This window comes from Notamacropus eugenii, chromosome 4, assembly GCF_028372415.1.
Source record: "Notamacropus eugenii isolate mMacEug1 chromosome 4, mMacEug1.pri_v2, whole genome shotgun sequence".
In the NCBI taxonomy this organism is placed as follows: Eukaryota; Metazoa; Chordata; class Mammalia; order Diprotodontia; family Macropodidae; genus Notamacropus; species Notamacropus eugenii.
In genome coordinates, this window is record NC_092875.1 from 394,876,337 (window position 1) to 394,891,964 (window position 15,628).

At 41.4% G+C, this 15,628-nt stretch overlaps 1 pseudogene; it reads left to right on the forward strand.

Annotated features, from left to right (window-relative positions):
* The first annotated feature begins 13,746 nt into the window (after window positions 1–13,746).
* On the forward strand, window positions 13,747–14,164 carry LOC140498580 (AP-2 complex subunit sigma-like; annotated as a pseudogene).
* The last annotated feature ends 1,464 nt before the right edge of the window (window positions 14,165–15,628 follow it).

A 15,628-nucleotide genomic window follows, 5' to 3' on the forward strand; every position in this document is an offset into this window, starting at 1 on the left:
GGTGGTCATCCTTCCCTCTAAGAAAGGAAAAAGATACATGGAGCATGTCTGGCTGCCAGTCAGCACCCAAGAACTCCCAGCTACTTAAACTCACTGGTCAGCCATCAAGGCTGGAGCCATAAATCTCAGTCACTTTTGCCCAAAGAAACAAAACTTGGAAGGAAGAGGAAGCTAGGGATCTGAGACCCATACATATGCAAGCAAATACATACATTTACTGCTCCTGTGAGTTCAGCATCAGGACTTTGACTGAGGAGGGGGAGGGAAGTTCTCTCCCCCATCCCAATCCTAAAGAGAGTTCTTTGAAAGATGGGGAAGAAAGATGGTCAGGAAAAATTGTTTCATGTTTTCAGTGATCAATTCTTTCTGCTCAATGATCAAACCTCTTTTGGAACAGCTTTCTTCATTCCCCAACCTCCATTACAGGGCCCAGGGGACCAACCAAGAGATTTCTTTATCATCCCAAAGTGCAAGTCCTTGAGTGCTAAGGAGCACATGGATCCCTGGAAAGGGCTTCCCCATTACTAAAGGACTTGAGTATGGCCCTTATTCAAAGGAGTCACATGCATGTTTAGGCTCCTGATCTCCATGATCTCTGATCTTTGAACCAGAAAGATCTTGGACTTTCACATTTGCTTGATACTGGTTTTCTGAGGTCTGGGGAGTTTGGTTATTTCCTTCTCCCCATTGGTTCCCCCACACACACACACACTTTAAGCTTTCATGGACTCCTGTGCTATGGAGAAACACAGCGGGTGAAGGAGACGAAACAGAGGGGCGAGGGTTATCATTCCTGATAATCTGCTCACTTGCCTGCTCTCGCTGTTCTGATTTGGGCTCTCCTACAAAGCCATAGTGACTTCCTCCCTCAGTTGTTCAGGGGTGCCATCTCTGTAGTGTTTATATGGGAGTGGGTAGGTGTCCTGTCAGAAAGAAGTAAGAAAAGAAGCTGAGAAGCTTGTGGGCAGTGGGGTTGGGAGTGGTTCACATTATTCTTCCTTTGTATCTGTGTTCTGTGGAAGCTTTGTAAAATAAGAGAATTAATGTGACCATAGCAGTATGACAGAGTGGCATTGTTTCTTCCAAGAGGTCATCTAGGATCTTTGATGGCTTTGGCTGGCAGCCCACCCAGCTCTGAGGTTTCACTCCATTCCAACATTATGTTCCTCATCCCTGCTCTTCAGTGGGCACTTTCCTGTTCTAGTGGTCTTCATTTGCCCCCAAACCTTCTGAATCCTCAAATGTTAGAATTGAAAGGGACCCAGGAAATTATCACTGATGAATAATTGTTGAATGAATGAATGAATCTAATCCAACGCTCCTTATTTTATAGATGAAGAAACTGAAACCTAGAAAAGTTAAGTGACTTGCCCCAGATCACAACATTTTCAATGAATCAAAAACATCTGTTAAGTACCTGCTATGAGCCAGGTACTGTGCTAAACTCTGAGGATACAAAGAGGCAAGTAGCTTGTAATCTAATTCTTCTTAGGAGAAGAGCCAGGACCAGAGTCTCTACATACTGTCTACAATCTTGGGCTCTTTCTACTTTGACCATATTGATAACTACAGGAAACAGAGTGCTTTACTCAAACTTAGGTTGGCTGCCCTTTTTTTAAAGTACAGCATATTTTATCTTCATGTAAATTTGTTGGGTGATAACACTGGGATTTTTTGGTGGAAAAAAAATAAAACAAAGGAAAACATAAATATAAACAAAGATAAAATTTATATCTCTTGGCAATTATTTTGTATTTTTAGTGACAAATGCAGAGGAGAAATGAGGGCTAATGAGTTGTGATTCAAAAAGTACCTTTCATCAAATGTTGATTGTCAAAACACCTGGACTTGGTCACTGTGGATCATGGCCAGTTGTTTTGTTTGACTCAACACATCTATAAAAAGTTTTATTTTACTTGCTTTCTTACTTTGGGAGTTGGAGAAAATGCTGATCTAAAAAGAGAATAAAATTTCATTTAAAAAAAAACTGAAAAACATTTTTTGGTTTAAAAAAAATTTTAAGCGTGCAAAAGAGGGCTAATGAGATAGTAAGAGATGTTCATTTTTTTCCTACAGAAAATAGATGTTTCACATTTCTTGTTAAAGTGATCTACCCAAAAACAGAGAACACATCCTGTTTACCGCAGTGGAATGATGGACATTACATTCTCTGTGATTCTTATAGGCAGCTAGGTGGGACAGTGGATAGAGGGTTGGGCCTGGAATTGGGGAAGACCCGAGGTCAAATATGACCTCAGATATCTGCTAGCTATATGACCTTGGACAAGTCACTTAACCTCTGTCTGCCTCAGTTTCCTCAACTGTAAAATGAGGATTATAATAGTACCTGCCTCCCAGCGTTGTTGTAAGGATCTAATGAAACAACATCTGTAAGGTGCTTAGCGCAATGTCTGGCACGTAAAATATTCCCATTTCCTCCTTTCAGAGCAGCATCAAAACAAGTCTCAGTATCAAGGGGCGTAGGCCAGCAGACATCCATCCCTACTGCTGTCAGCTTCTTGGATCACACCCATTATAGGCGCCAGAAAGAAAGAACTGTTAACAGTAATACTTTTATATCTTCAGAATCTAGGGAGACACAGTAAGCTCCCTAACCAGACAATAAGTCAAAGAAAAAGAGCAACCAGAGACAATGCTTGCCTCATGATGCTATCCCCAAATGTCTCTAAATGCTCCTATCGCAGCATACCCCAAACCAATCCAGCCTACATACATCTTGGACCCAGGAGCTGTCCCTAGTTCAGGAGCCTCTTAGTTTTCTTCCTTCTCACCTTCTCTCTTCAGCAGCTTCAAGGCACAGCACACAGACCATGCCATGTCCCTACTCCATGTCCTCTAGGATAATATACAGACTTTTTGACCTGCCTCTTAAGGCACTCAACAACCTGGCTCCAAGTTCCTTTCCTTCATGAATGCTTTGTTCCAAGCAAAGTAGTGAGCTAGCTGCCTCTAGAACTTGGAATGCCATCTCCCACTCCTGGACTGTAGTTCCTTCTCATCTTTGACTCTGAAGCCTTTTCTTCCTTCAAAGGTCAATCCAGGTTCTATTTTCTCTAGAATGCTTCCCTGAGTTTTGCTCCCAACTGTGAGTGCTGTCTCCCTTCTCAAATATCCCTAGAGCACTTTGTTCAATCTTTCCTTTTCACTTCCTATATTGTATTATACTTATACTTGTATATGTTGTTTCTCTTTCTCTTCCAGGAGAATATAAGCTTCTGGATGGCATAATATACATTATGCTTTATATTCTGAATTTGGAGTCAGGAGACAGGGGTCTGAATCCTGCCTTAAATACTTGCTATGTGATCCTTGATAAGTAGTAGTAGCTAACATTTACATAGTACCATCTATGGGCTAAGCAAGTGCTAAGTACTTTACAAATATTATCTCATTCAAACCTTGTAACAACCCTGGGAGGCAGATGCTATTATTATTCCCGTTTTACAGATGAGGAAACTGAGGCAAACAGAAGTTAAGTGACTTGCCTAGGGTCACATGCCTAGGAAATCTCTGAAGTTGAATTTAAACTCAGATCTTTCTGATTCCAGGCCCAGTGCTCTACCCACTGTGCTACCTGGTCACTTAAACCTCTCAGCACCTCCACTTCCTTATCTAGAAAGTGGTGATAATAATGCTTGCCTTATCCATCTCACAATGTCATTGTGAGGAAAGCATTTCATAATATTTTGATGTGATTTGTTATTTTAGGTGATTAATAAATGTTTGCTAAATGAAATTAGATGAAAAGTCACATTTATATAGCATTTCTCTGTTTACAAAGTGCTTTCCTTATGTAAAGGAAGGGCATCACAAATCAGTTGATATAGTCCTGGGCTGAAGTTTTAATGTGTCAACAAGGTGTTACACTTTGCGATCCCTTTATAATGTGTGAATGTTTTTTTTTTTTTTCTGATAGAATGAGAGGGTGTGATCTCATTGTACAAACAGAAAATTAGGCTTGCCTTTGCAGGCATTTATATAACTAAGTCCTAGGGGTAGCTAGTCAATTCAAGGGAGTTCCAAGTCAGGAGTCAGAAGTCACAGAAGAAACAGACTTCTGAGAGTTTGTCACTTTTGGTGGGAAGATGAGTGTTTTTCTCTCCCCACCCCTGAATCCCATCAGCCATGATTATTTGAAGAAGAACTATTCAGTCACTAGGAGAAGCTATGTGCATGGAGAAATGGAAAAACTCACTGCAGACATAAACAAGTTCAGAGAGACAGTAACTTGAAGAAGGAAGCAACTTCAAGGATTGGGCCTGTAGCAGTGGACAAGACAGATGGCTATATAGAGAGGGGCAGATTCTTGGAACCCGGCTGCTCTATCAGTTCAGCACTGTCTAAGGAGAGCTTTTCAAGGGCTTAAGGAAGAGAGAAAATACTTGCAGGCATTGGATTAGCAGGACTAGAAAGTTGCTTTTGCCACATGTGTGTATCCTACATATGTTTCTCACCACCATCATATTCTAAGTTTGAACCCACTCTTCCCTTGGAGGTGTTGTGTATTTGTCAGAGCATACCTCAGGTTTATGGAGAGAATGCTTTGTAACTACTGCTTGTAGTTGGCCATGTTAATAAAATGCCTTTGCTAAGGAGCAGTTAAATTTACTGGCTGAAAGTTAATGGCGAGCACACTGGTGGGGACCTCATGAGCTTTTGTGTTAGAGGAGTGTTACTGCTCTGGGCAGTTAGGGGGAATTTTTCAGAGGGTACTACATACAACCTACCTACAATTCTGTGAAAAATAAGCAACATAAATATTATCGTCCTCATGTTACACATGAGGAAACTGAAGCCCAGAGCAGTTAAGTGACTTTCTCCAGTTGTACAGAATTAAGTCGCAGAGCTGGGGCAGGGACTAGTACCCTCTCCATGTAATTTCTCATGTGGAGCTTCTTCAGCCTTTCAGTCTGGAAGCCTTTACTCTCCGAAACCTACCTATCTGCTGTCTGCCCCTTCCACGCCCTCCAACTCCCTTTAAATTGTCTCTGGTCTTTTCTTCTTATCCTCAGTCCTGTCATTGGAGAACATTTGTCACTTCTGAAAATATCAGCCCTAAGAGAGTGTTGAAATTTTCTTTGTCTTTTAGTCTGGTTTTTCCTTCAGCACAAATGGAAACAGTGTATGGGGTACAGTCAGCTGTGTGATGAATTAAAAATATAAATAGTAATTTTCAATATTGCTCTCATATGCAGCAACCTAGGAGCTGTAATTACTAAACATCTCCAGTAAATGCTGCCTAGCAATTAAACCCCCCTGAATACCTCATTGTCCTGCTGACAGCTAAAGAGTAAGGTTGGAATGTTATCCACCTCACTGAATCTCACTACTGTCCTTTATTATACAGATGAGAAGAAAGTTAGCCCAGACCAGAGGAGATGAGCTGGCTTCGGCTACAGTTCAGATGTCGTGCTTAAAACATTCATATGGTGCTGTGTACCCAGAGGGCTCTGAATAAATACTGAGGATGCGAATAATGATGAATCACTTTTCTCAATAATTAGGAAATAGCCACAGTGCACCAGTATTTGGCACACCCCCAAACGTAAGCATGCAAGTCCTTTGACAAATGCTTCCATGCTGAATTCTCTGTGCTCCATAGAGCTTATCAGAGTCTTGCCTTGAAGGGTCACCTTCTCTTGGAGTCCTTCTGCTTGGAATCTCCAGGGCCTAGCTTTGTGGGAAGGGAGTGGGGAGAGGGACTGCAGAACCTATCTTCTGGAATATTGTAGACGAGAGTGTAGAAGATTGTTAGTCACTCCATAGCTGAATTCACCCACTTAGGAGAATTTGGATCATTCCTTCTTTTGGGGTGGGGAAGGTTGATGAAGAGATGCATGGCTTGTGTGACCTCCACAAAATTGCTTTCACTTTGACCAGGCAGAAATGAGATTTTGCTAACTAATCATTTTCTACATCCAATAATATGTCACCAATTAATTCAAAGGAGGTGAAGATGTTTCTTCCCTCGGGAAATAAGCAACATCTGTCCCATTTGCAGTAGAACAAGACTGTCATAAAAGTAACCAATTTCAGTGGAGTACAAGACACGTCATCTCCCGTATCTCCTTGACTCTGGTACACACTTCATTGAGCTCTCCAAAGCCCAAGGCCATCGATGCCTAGGAGTGTTAGACTCCTATAAATAGACATCTTTCTTCCTTTTATGCTCCTGGTGTAGGAGATGGGTGAACTGCAGTGACTCCTTTTCAACCAATAAGCTTCCTGAATTTCTTGAATCATTTGCAAGGTAGATGAATGAACCAATGAATCAATCAATAAACAAATACTGCAGAAAAATCACCAATCTCAGAGTGATGAGGGCCCTCAGAGGTCCTCTAGTCCAGCCTCTGTTGGGATGAGAATCTTCTCTACAAATCTCTGGCAGGTGGCTGTGACAGCTGGCTTCCTCTTGAAGACCTCCAATAACAGGGAGCTCATCACCTCCACAGGCAGCACATTATACTTTCCAATAGCTCTAAGTGTTCTTCCTTCTTTTCTTTACATGGAGCTACAATCTACTTCTCTTCAACTTGCTTCTCTTGGGCCAATAATGACAAGTCGAATTGCTTTTTCCTATTTCTCTGTTCCTGATTTCGCCATCTTCTAGTCATCCAGGTTTGCGATACCAGTGTCATCCTGAGATCTTCATTCTCTCTAGCCCCATATATTCAATCAGTTGCCAAATCTTGTCATTTTCTTTTACCTCCATAACCTATCTCACATCCATCTCTTTCTCTCCACTCACATAACCACCACTCTGCTTCAGGTCCTCATTACTTCTCACCTACACTATTACAATAGCTTCTTAATTAGTCTCACTGCTTCATAACAACACTGGGAGGTAGGTGTTATTATTAACCCCATTTTATAGTTGAGGAAACTGAGGCAAACAGAGGCTAAGTGACTTGCCCAGGGTCACATAGCTAGGATGTGTCTGAGGCTAGATTTGAACTCAGCTCCTCTTGACTCCAAGCCTAGCACTATTCACCCCTGAGCCAACTCACTATCCCATCAAAATGGCCACTTGTGAAGAGCTTTGAATATCAAACATTAGAGCTTCTATTTGATTCTAGAAGAAGTAAAGAACTGTTGGAGTTCACTGAGCAGGTGAGTGACACAGTCAGATTTGCATTTTAGAAAAAATTATTCTAGCATCTGTGTGGAGGATGGATTAGAGTGGGAAGATACCATTAGAATCTCCAATTTCCTTCAAGATTCAATTCAGGGGAACATTGTACACAATAACAGCCACATTGTGTGATGACCAACTTTGACAGACTTAGCTCTTCTCAGCAATGCAAGTTTCTAAGACAATTCCAAAAGACTCATGATGGAAAATGGTATCCACATCCAGAGAAAGAACTCTGGAGTCTACATACAGATGGAAGCAGACTATTTGCTCTTTTTTGCTGTTGTTTTTCTTTCTTTTATTTTTTCCCTTTTCTTCTGATTTAGTGTGGAAATATGTTTAATATGATTGTACACGTATAGCCTATATCAGATTGCATGCCACCTTGAGAAGGAGGGAAGGGAGGGACAAAAAAATTGGAACTCAAAATCTTATAAAAGTGAATATAATCCATCATTAATGTAATTGGAAAAAATAAAATGCTACTAAGTTGGGGGGAAAGACTCAATTCAAGCACCACCTTCTACATGACCCTTTCCTGATCTCTGCCCCTACCCCTATTGCCTCATATCAATTTTGTGTGTCTCTATATGTCCTTTTGTTCTCCCCCCACCCCTGCCCCCAAATGTCAGCTCCCTGAGTATAGGGACTGTTTGACTTTTATCTTTGTATCCCCAGAATCTAGCACAGTGACCGAAATGCAGCATGTGTTTAATAAATACATGTTGCTTGAGTCCCCATGACGACCCTCCAAATACTTCAAGACAGCTATGACAGCACTCTTTCTGCCCCAGCCCCAAGTCTTCCAAACTTTTCTTTCAACTAATGCTTGGATATTGCTGCCCCAGGGCTCTCACCATGCTGGTTCCCCTTACCAGAACCTGCCCCACTTGGTCAACAGCCTTGCTAAATGTGGAGTTCAAAACTTCAATACTTGAAATGGCAAGAGCAGAATTCAGAATTCAGACGAGTATCATTTATTTCCCTCGTCTCGACACCATAGCTCTATTAATATAACCTAAGACTAAATTAACTTTCTTGACCTCCATATCATGGAGGCTGTTGACTTATATGGGGATGACAGAGCACTGAAACTTCCTGGTCTTTTTCACAAGAACTGTTCTCAAGTCAATATGCATTTATTAAGCACCTGTTGTGTGCTAAGTACTGGGGATAAAAAGAAAGATGAGTCCCACCTCTTCCCTCTGGTCCTTGTGCAGTTCATTTTATTTCATCCCAATGGACTTAATTTATTGCTATTCAATTTCATCAAATTAGATCTACTCCATAATTCTACGCTGTTGAGGTATTTTTGAATTCTAACTTGTGCCCATTATATTAGCTATATCTCCTGGTTCGGTGTCATCTGAAAGTTTGAAAAGAATGCCATCTGTGTCATTTATAAAAATATTCTCAGAATCATAAGCATACCTGCAGCTGTAAGGGACCACAGAAGTCATCTCATGCTCCTCCTCCTCATTTCACACATGATGAAATGGAGGCCCAGAGAGGTGATGTCAAAGAGAGTCAATCAGTTGACTAGCATTTATTAAGGACCTACTATGTGCGGGGCACTGTGCTAAGCCCTGGGGACACAAAGAAAGACAAAAAAAAAAAAAAAAAAGACCAGTCCCTGCTCTCAAGGAACTCATGGTCTAATGGGGGAGAAGATATGAAAACAACTATGTGTGAATAAGATACATACAAGATAAACTGAAGATAATCCTAAGTACTAAGATTAAGGAGGACTGAAAAAGGCTTCTTGCAGAGGGTAGAACTTAAGCTGAGACTTGAATAAAGCCAGGGAAGCCAGGAGGTAGGTTTGACGAGGGAGAAAGATCCAGGCATGGAGGACAGCCAGGGAAAATGCCCAGAGCCAGGAGATACAGCAGCCTGTGCAGTGTCACTGGCTCACAGAGATGGTGGGTAAGGAGTCTGCAGAGACAGGATGTGGCCAGGGTGTGAACGGCTTCAAAGGCCAAATAAAGGAGTTTATAGTTGATCTTAGAAGTAATAGAGAGCTCTCTGGAATTTATTAAATGGGGAGGTGGTGGGGATAACATGGTCAGAACTGAATTTTAGAAAGATCAATTTGACAGCTGAGTAGAAAGGATGGAATGATGTGGAAGGGCATTTAAGGCAGAAAGACCAACCAGCAGGATGTTGGTCCTGATGTGAGGTAAGGGCTGGCACCAGGGTGGTGTCAGTGTTAGAGAAGAGGAACATATGAGCGATGTTGTAAAGGAAGAAATGACAAGACTTGGTAACTGATTGGACATGGGGGGAGAAGAGACTGAGAATCAAAGATGGTATTTAGGTTAGGTGGTTGGGTAACTGGAGGTAAATTGGGAATAGGGGAGGGTGTGGAGGGGAAAAGAATGAGTTCAGCTTTGAATGTGTTAAGTCTAAGATGCCTCCAAGACTTGCAGTTTGAGACATCCAATGCTCTTTCATTTGGAGATGCAAGACTTGAGGTCAGGAAAGAAATTAGGACTGGACAGATAGATCAAGAATCATCTGTATAGAAATGATGATTGACTCTGTTGGAACTGATGAGATCACCAAGTAATATAAAGGGAAAAGAGGGGAGGCCCCAAAACATCACTTTGGGGGGGATATCTATGGTTAGTGGGAATAAATCCACCACAGGAGACTGAGAAAGAGCAGTCAGACTGGCAGGAAGAGAACCAGGAGAAAACCTAGAGAAAAGAACGTCCAGTTGGAGAGAGTGATCAACAGAGTCAAAAAGCTTCACAAGTCAGGAAGAATGAGAATTAAGAGGAAAGCCAAGGTGATTATCAAAAGTGGGGTGAGAACCTAGTTCTGCTGACTGGAGAGCCCATGATCTTTCCGCTACACCATGCTATTTTTTATACGGAGTTATTAAGATATCCAGGGGTCACTTTATCATAGACCTCTCTACAGGTTGGCATTGATCCATGAGGGATTACTATTTGACCCCAGTATTTGCTTTGTACCTACTTTGAGATAGGTTCTATGAAGCATCAGTGCCTTGAGAACTAACCAAGGACCACAAAATTCAGTCAGTTTCAGTGTGACCCAGATTTTCTCCTTGCCAAGTTGCAAAAACAACACTCCTATTGCCCAGCACATGGCTTCATTCCATGTGACCGGAGGGAGATCAGATTGACTGATGGGGTTCATTGTGGATTTGAAAAAAGTTAAAGGAAGAGAAGAGGAATCTCAGCTAGGCAATAAGGCACTAAGAAATGGGAAATAAGATCTGCGAAAAAAGGTTAAAGACACAGAAGTTATTTATCCTATAGATGAGAAAGCTTCCATTACAAAGAGTTCTATCAGGGTGGTGATGATGACCTCCTCTGCACTGAGGGTGGAACAAGAAGAAATGTGCTCAAACATAACAAATTTAGATAGAAGAAGGAAGAATTTCCTGGCCTTAAGGGTTGTTAAACATAGGATTGGGTTACTGGGCTAGGCTGTGGAATCTCTTTTTCTAGATGGTTCGCTTTATTATTTTTCTTTAATAGGACAAATTGGTTGAGATAGAACTGTGGCTGGAGATGAGGGAAATGATCTCAATGTTCCTTTTAGCCCTTGCTATAAACAATACATTTTTCCCTTTAACCCTACAGCAAAATTGTGAGTGAAGCTTCACTAGGGTGTTAGCTTCAGCTTTATAATAAAAAACAGAAGTAGAGTAGCATTGTAGAGACATTAACATTAATAAGATCATCTTAAAAAGGAGGAAATCAAATTCCCTGTTTGTTATACATGAAATCTCCCTCTGAGGATGAGAGTTTTTGTCTGAACATTCATCCCAGGGGACCAAATGTCCAAAATAGAAAAAAAAACAGATCTATCTGATGACATCCTTTTGTCATTCTGACTTGTGTGGTTTGGTTGGAGGCAGACATCAAGGCAAAATCTTGCTGAAAAAGGAAGATCTTGAAGAGAAAGGGTAGTTCAGGAAGGAAGCATCTGAACAAATATAGATATGAATAGCAGTCAGAGAGAACAGGGCTCCACCCTTTATATAAATTGAATGAGGAGAGATCAAACCAGGGCAGAGGAATCACACACAGAAGGAAGCCTAGTTCTGAGGCTAGGTCAGAGGAGACACAGCTGTTGGGAGGTGGAGACTGTGAGAACTCTCTAACATTTATCCCCATCTTGGAAGCTGTTGATAAGCTTCCTCCCCAGTTGGAAAACAGGCATTGGATTGAAATGTCTGATCTTTTAACTTCGATAAAGAAATTCCAAGGAAGCCCTTGATATTTTTCTTGGTCCAATGAACTTAACTAACATTGGCAGAGAGTTCAAGGCAACCCCAGCAAGATTTGCAGACAATACAAAAACCTCTCTTCTTTCATGGGAGAAGTTTGAAAGTGTCCCTGTAGAAATACTCATCTAAGCTTTTAGTCTCTAGAGTGAGCAAAGGAAGAGGAGGGAGGGACAGGGCCGTTGAGTTACACTGATACTGGGAGTCCTTATTATGTGAGGGGCTTACAACCAAGCAGGTCTGACTTGTTCCTTACACGTAGTCTGTTCTTTCTGTTTCTAAACATAAAGTTCACTCTCTCTAGAACACTCATCACTCTCACAATTTCATTCCTACTAACTTCAGTCTCTTATCATCTACATCTTTTCTCCTTTGGTTTTTGGTTCTGCTGTTCTGTTTTAGGACTTTTTTCCTTGGTCGTATGCTGGCCTCTGCCCATTTCATTTCTTCTCCCCATTCACACATGTTTCACTTCTGTTCCCAATTTTTTCTTCTCACATTCTCTTTTCTCTTGCCAGAGGTGTTCTATCCACATCTGCTCCTACTCATCCAGGGCAAGGTGATTGTGGGAAAGGACCCTCCCACAATCCAGTGTAGCTTCAGTTATTTCAGCCTTGCCCTTTCTAAACAGAAGCCTGCTCCAGTTACAGTACAATGAATATATTGTGATCCTTCTGCATCAGGAAGCTTGACATGTCATTAATTGGAATGTTTACTTTTTTTTCACCGTAAGATGGATGTGGAATAATTGATTACATCCCTATGAACAGAAGGGACACATGCAGGAGAGGGTATTTAGGGGAGAAAAACAAATCATACAAGCACAAATTGGGGGATTTCTGGCAAAGTGCAAGTTTAGCAGAATGTTATCTAGGCCTCACTGAGTACAAGTTAGATGTGAATTCATTATGCAGCATGAGGCAATTTCCCCCATTATAGGTCTGCCCTAGGCATACCTTTATTAGAGTTTCAGGTCTGGCTCCATAATTAAAAAGTAATCAGAAGAACCTGACTTAGTTTCAGAGAAAAGACACAGATAAATTAAAGTTTTAAAGAGTAAAAAACCAATGAGCAAAAATAAAAGGAAATGGAATTATTCAACCCAGAGAAGAGAAGGCTGATTTAGTTAAGAGCCTTCAAGTACTTGAATGAATGGTGATTCTTCCATGCTCATTCATTCATTCAACAAGCATTTATGAAGGGTAGCTAGGTGGTGCAGTGGATAGAGCAGCAGTGCAGGAGTCAGGAGGACCTGAGTTCAAATCTCACCTCAGACACTTGACATTCACTAGCTGTGTGACCTTGAGCAAGTCACTTAACCCCAATTGCCTCATCCTGGGTCATCTCCAGTCATTCTAATGACTATCTGGTCACTGGATTCAGATGGCTCTGGAGGAGAAGTGAGGCTGGTGACCTGCACAGCCCTCCCTCACTCAAAACAAAGTCAAGTGCAAGTCATATCATCATTTCTCTGATGGCATGGTCTTCTTCAGCAACGAAGGGCGAACACACACAAAAGCATTTATTAAGCACATAATCTGTGCCAAGCATGGGACTATGCACCAGAAATGTAAAGACAAAAATGAAAAGTCCCTAGCTTCAAAAAGACTGCATTCCACTGGTGGGGAAATGACATGAACAAAGATAAATAAATGCAAAATATATTCAAAGTAATTTATTGAAATAGAGGGTGTGGGATTATAAAAAGTCTCATATTGGAGGTGGCACATGAGCTGAGCCCTACAAGAAACTAGGGCTTCTGAAAAGCACAGGTGAGTAAGAATATGTTTCAGGAGTGGGAGATTGCCATAGCAAAGACTTGCAAATGGTCAATGGAATGTCATGTGTGAGGAACAGCAAAGAGGTTCAAATTAGCTGGAATGCTGTATATATAATAGAAAGTAAATGTGCAATTAGGTCTGGAAAAGCAGGCTGTGGTCAGATTGGGAAAAGCTTCACAACATTTCTAATTGTTCTAAGCAAGAAGCAGCTACTGGGAATTTTAAAACAACACACTGACACGATCAGACTTATACTGTAGAAATATCAGTTGGATAGCCATGTGAAGGATGGATTGGAAAGAGGAGTAACTACAGATGGGGAGATCCAGTAAGAGGCTATAGTCATAGTCAAAGTGAGAGGTGATGTGGGCCAGCACCAGGGTGGTAGCTGTGTGAGTAAACTGAACTGGCCAGATGCCAGAGCTGCTGTGGTGACAGAATCGATGAAGATTTAAAACTAATTGGGTAAAGTGTAGCCTTAAGTCACCCAATCTTCTCAAGACCCTGCAGATCAGGGAGATGGGAGTGGGGCTTGACCCTGAGGGATCACCATGATCTGATTCATCCTCATCCAGAAGTGAGCAGGGAGGACCTGCCTGGCCAAGTGGTACATGCAGTTTGATGATGATGAGAAGCAAAAGCCGATCGAAGAGGTCCACCCTGTTGTCACAGTTCAGGATACCAAGCACACAAACTTTGTGGAGTTATGCTACTTCAAATTCATTTCTTGACATCATTCTGGCCTCTATATTTGTAACTGTCAGTGACAACTTGATCTACCCAGATACCATCTGCATCTTCCTGGAGGTCTTCAAGGAATATTTCCACATTGTCTGTGAATTAAACCTCATCTCTAACTTATGAAAGGTTTACACAGTGGTGGATGAGATGTTCCTGGCTGGGAAGATCCAAGAGACAAGCCAGATGAAGGTGCTGAAACAGCTTTTAATGCTGCTGTCCCTAGAGTGAGGGGTCCTAGGTGGTGTCCAACCCTGGACATCCTCCGCCAACTCCTTCCTTCCTCCTCTCCTTCCAACTTCCCAGAAAATGATCTGAGTTTACCATCTGAGTGGAACCACACTCTGGCTGGGATCAGGAAGCGGGGAGTCCCTTGTGAGTGGTGCCATACACCCTTGTAACCCTGCTGTCCCAGTAATGATGCTGTGGGCATGTGAGCTAGTCTGCATATGTGTACATATGGGTGAGTAAGGGAGAGAGATTTGAGGAAAACTCTGAATCTGTGAACCTGAATGTCTGTTCTTTCATTATTTATTTTTAATTCATTAAAAAAAATTTTAGTTCCAAATTTTCCCCCTCCCTCCTACCTCTCCCTCATCCATTGAGAAGTCAAGAAATATGATAACAATTATACATGTCGCTACTGTTGTTCAGTTGTTTCAGTCATGTCTGACTCTTCGTGGCCCCATTTGGGGCTTTCCTGGCAAAGACATTGGAGTGGTTTGCTATTTCCTTCTCCAGCTCACTTTACAGATGAGGAAACTGAGGAAACAGGGTTAAGTGACTTGCCCCGGGTCACACAGCTAGTAAGTGTCTGAGGCCAGATTTGAACTCAAGGAAGATGAGTCTTTCTGATTCTATACCCAGCACTTCTGTCTACTGCACCATCTAGCTGCTCTAATTAGGCATGAAAAGTCATGCAAAACATATTTCTATGTTATCTATGTTGTAAAAAAAAAAAAAAAGCCAGAAAGATAGAGAATGAAAAAGGTATGTTTCACCTTCATTAAAGAATTCATCAAAAAGTTGTTTCTCTGGAGCTGGATAGCATTTTTTTCCATGAATCCTTTCCAATTGTCTTCATCAGAGTAGCTAAGTCTTCCACAGTTGATCATCACAGAAAATATTGCTGTTAACTATGTACAATGTTCTCCTGGTTCTACTCACTTTACTTTGTATCAGCTCATAAAGATTTTCCCAGGCTTTTCTGAAACCATCCTGCTCATCATTTCTTACAGCACAACAGCATTCCATCACAATTATATGCCACAACTGGTTTAGCCATTCCATAATTGAGGAGCATCTTCTCAGTTTCCAAATTGCTGCTCCCACAAAAAGAACTGTTAAAAAATATTTTTGAACACATAGGTCATTTTCACTTTTCTTTGATCTCTTTGGCATACAAACCTAGTAGTGGTATTGCTGAGTCAATGGGTGTGCACAGTTTGATAGTCCTTTGGGCATAGTTCCAAATTATTCTCCAGGATGGTTGGACCAAGTAAACTTGAATCTCTGGGAGTATTATAAGTAATCTCAGCAGAAATGTAGATCTTAGGAAAAGGGAAGGTTTTGCAGGAAGATAGTGATTTCTATATTGAACATGCAAAGTTTGAAATGCCAAGGAGATATTTAGTTGGAAATGCCCAACAAGCAGTTGACAATGCAGGATTGAAGCACAGGAAAGAGACTGGGGAT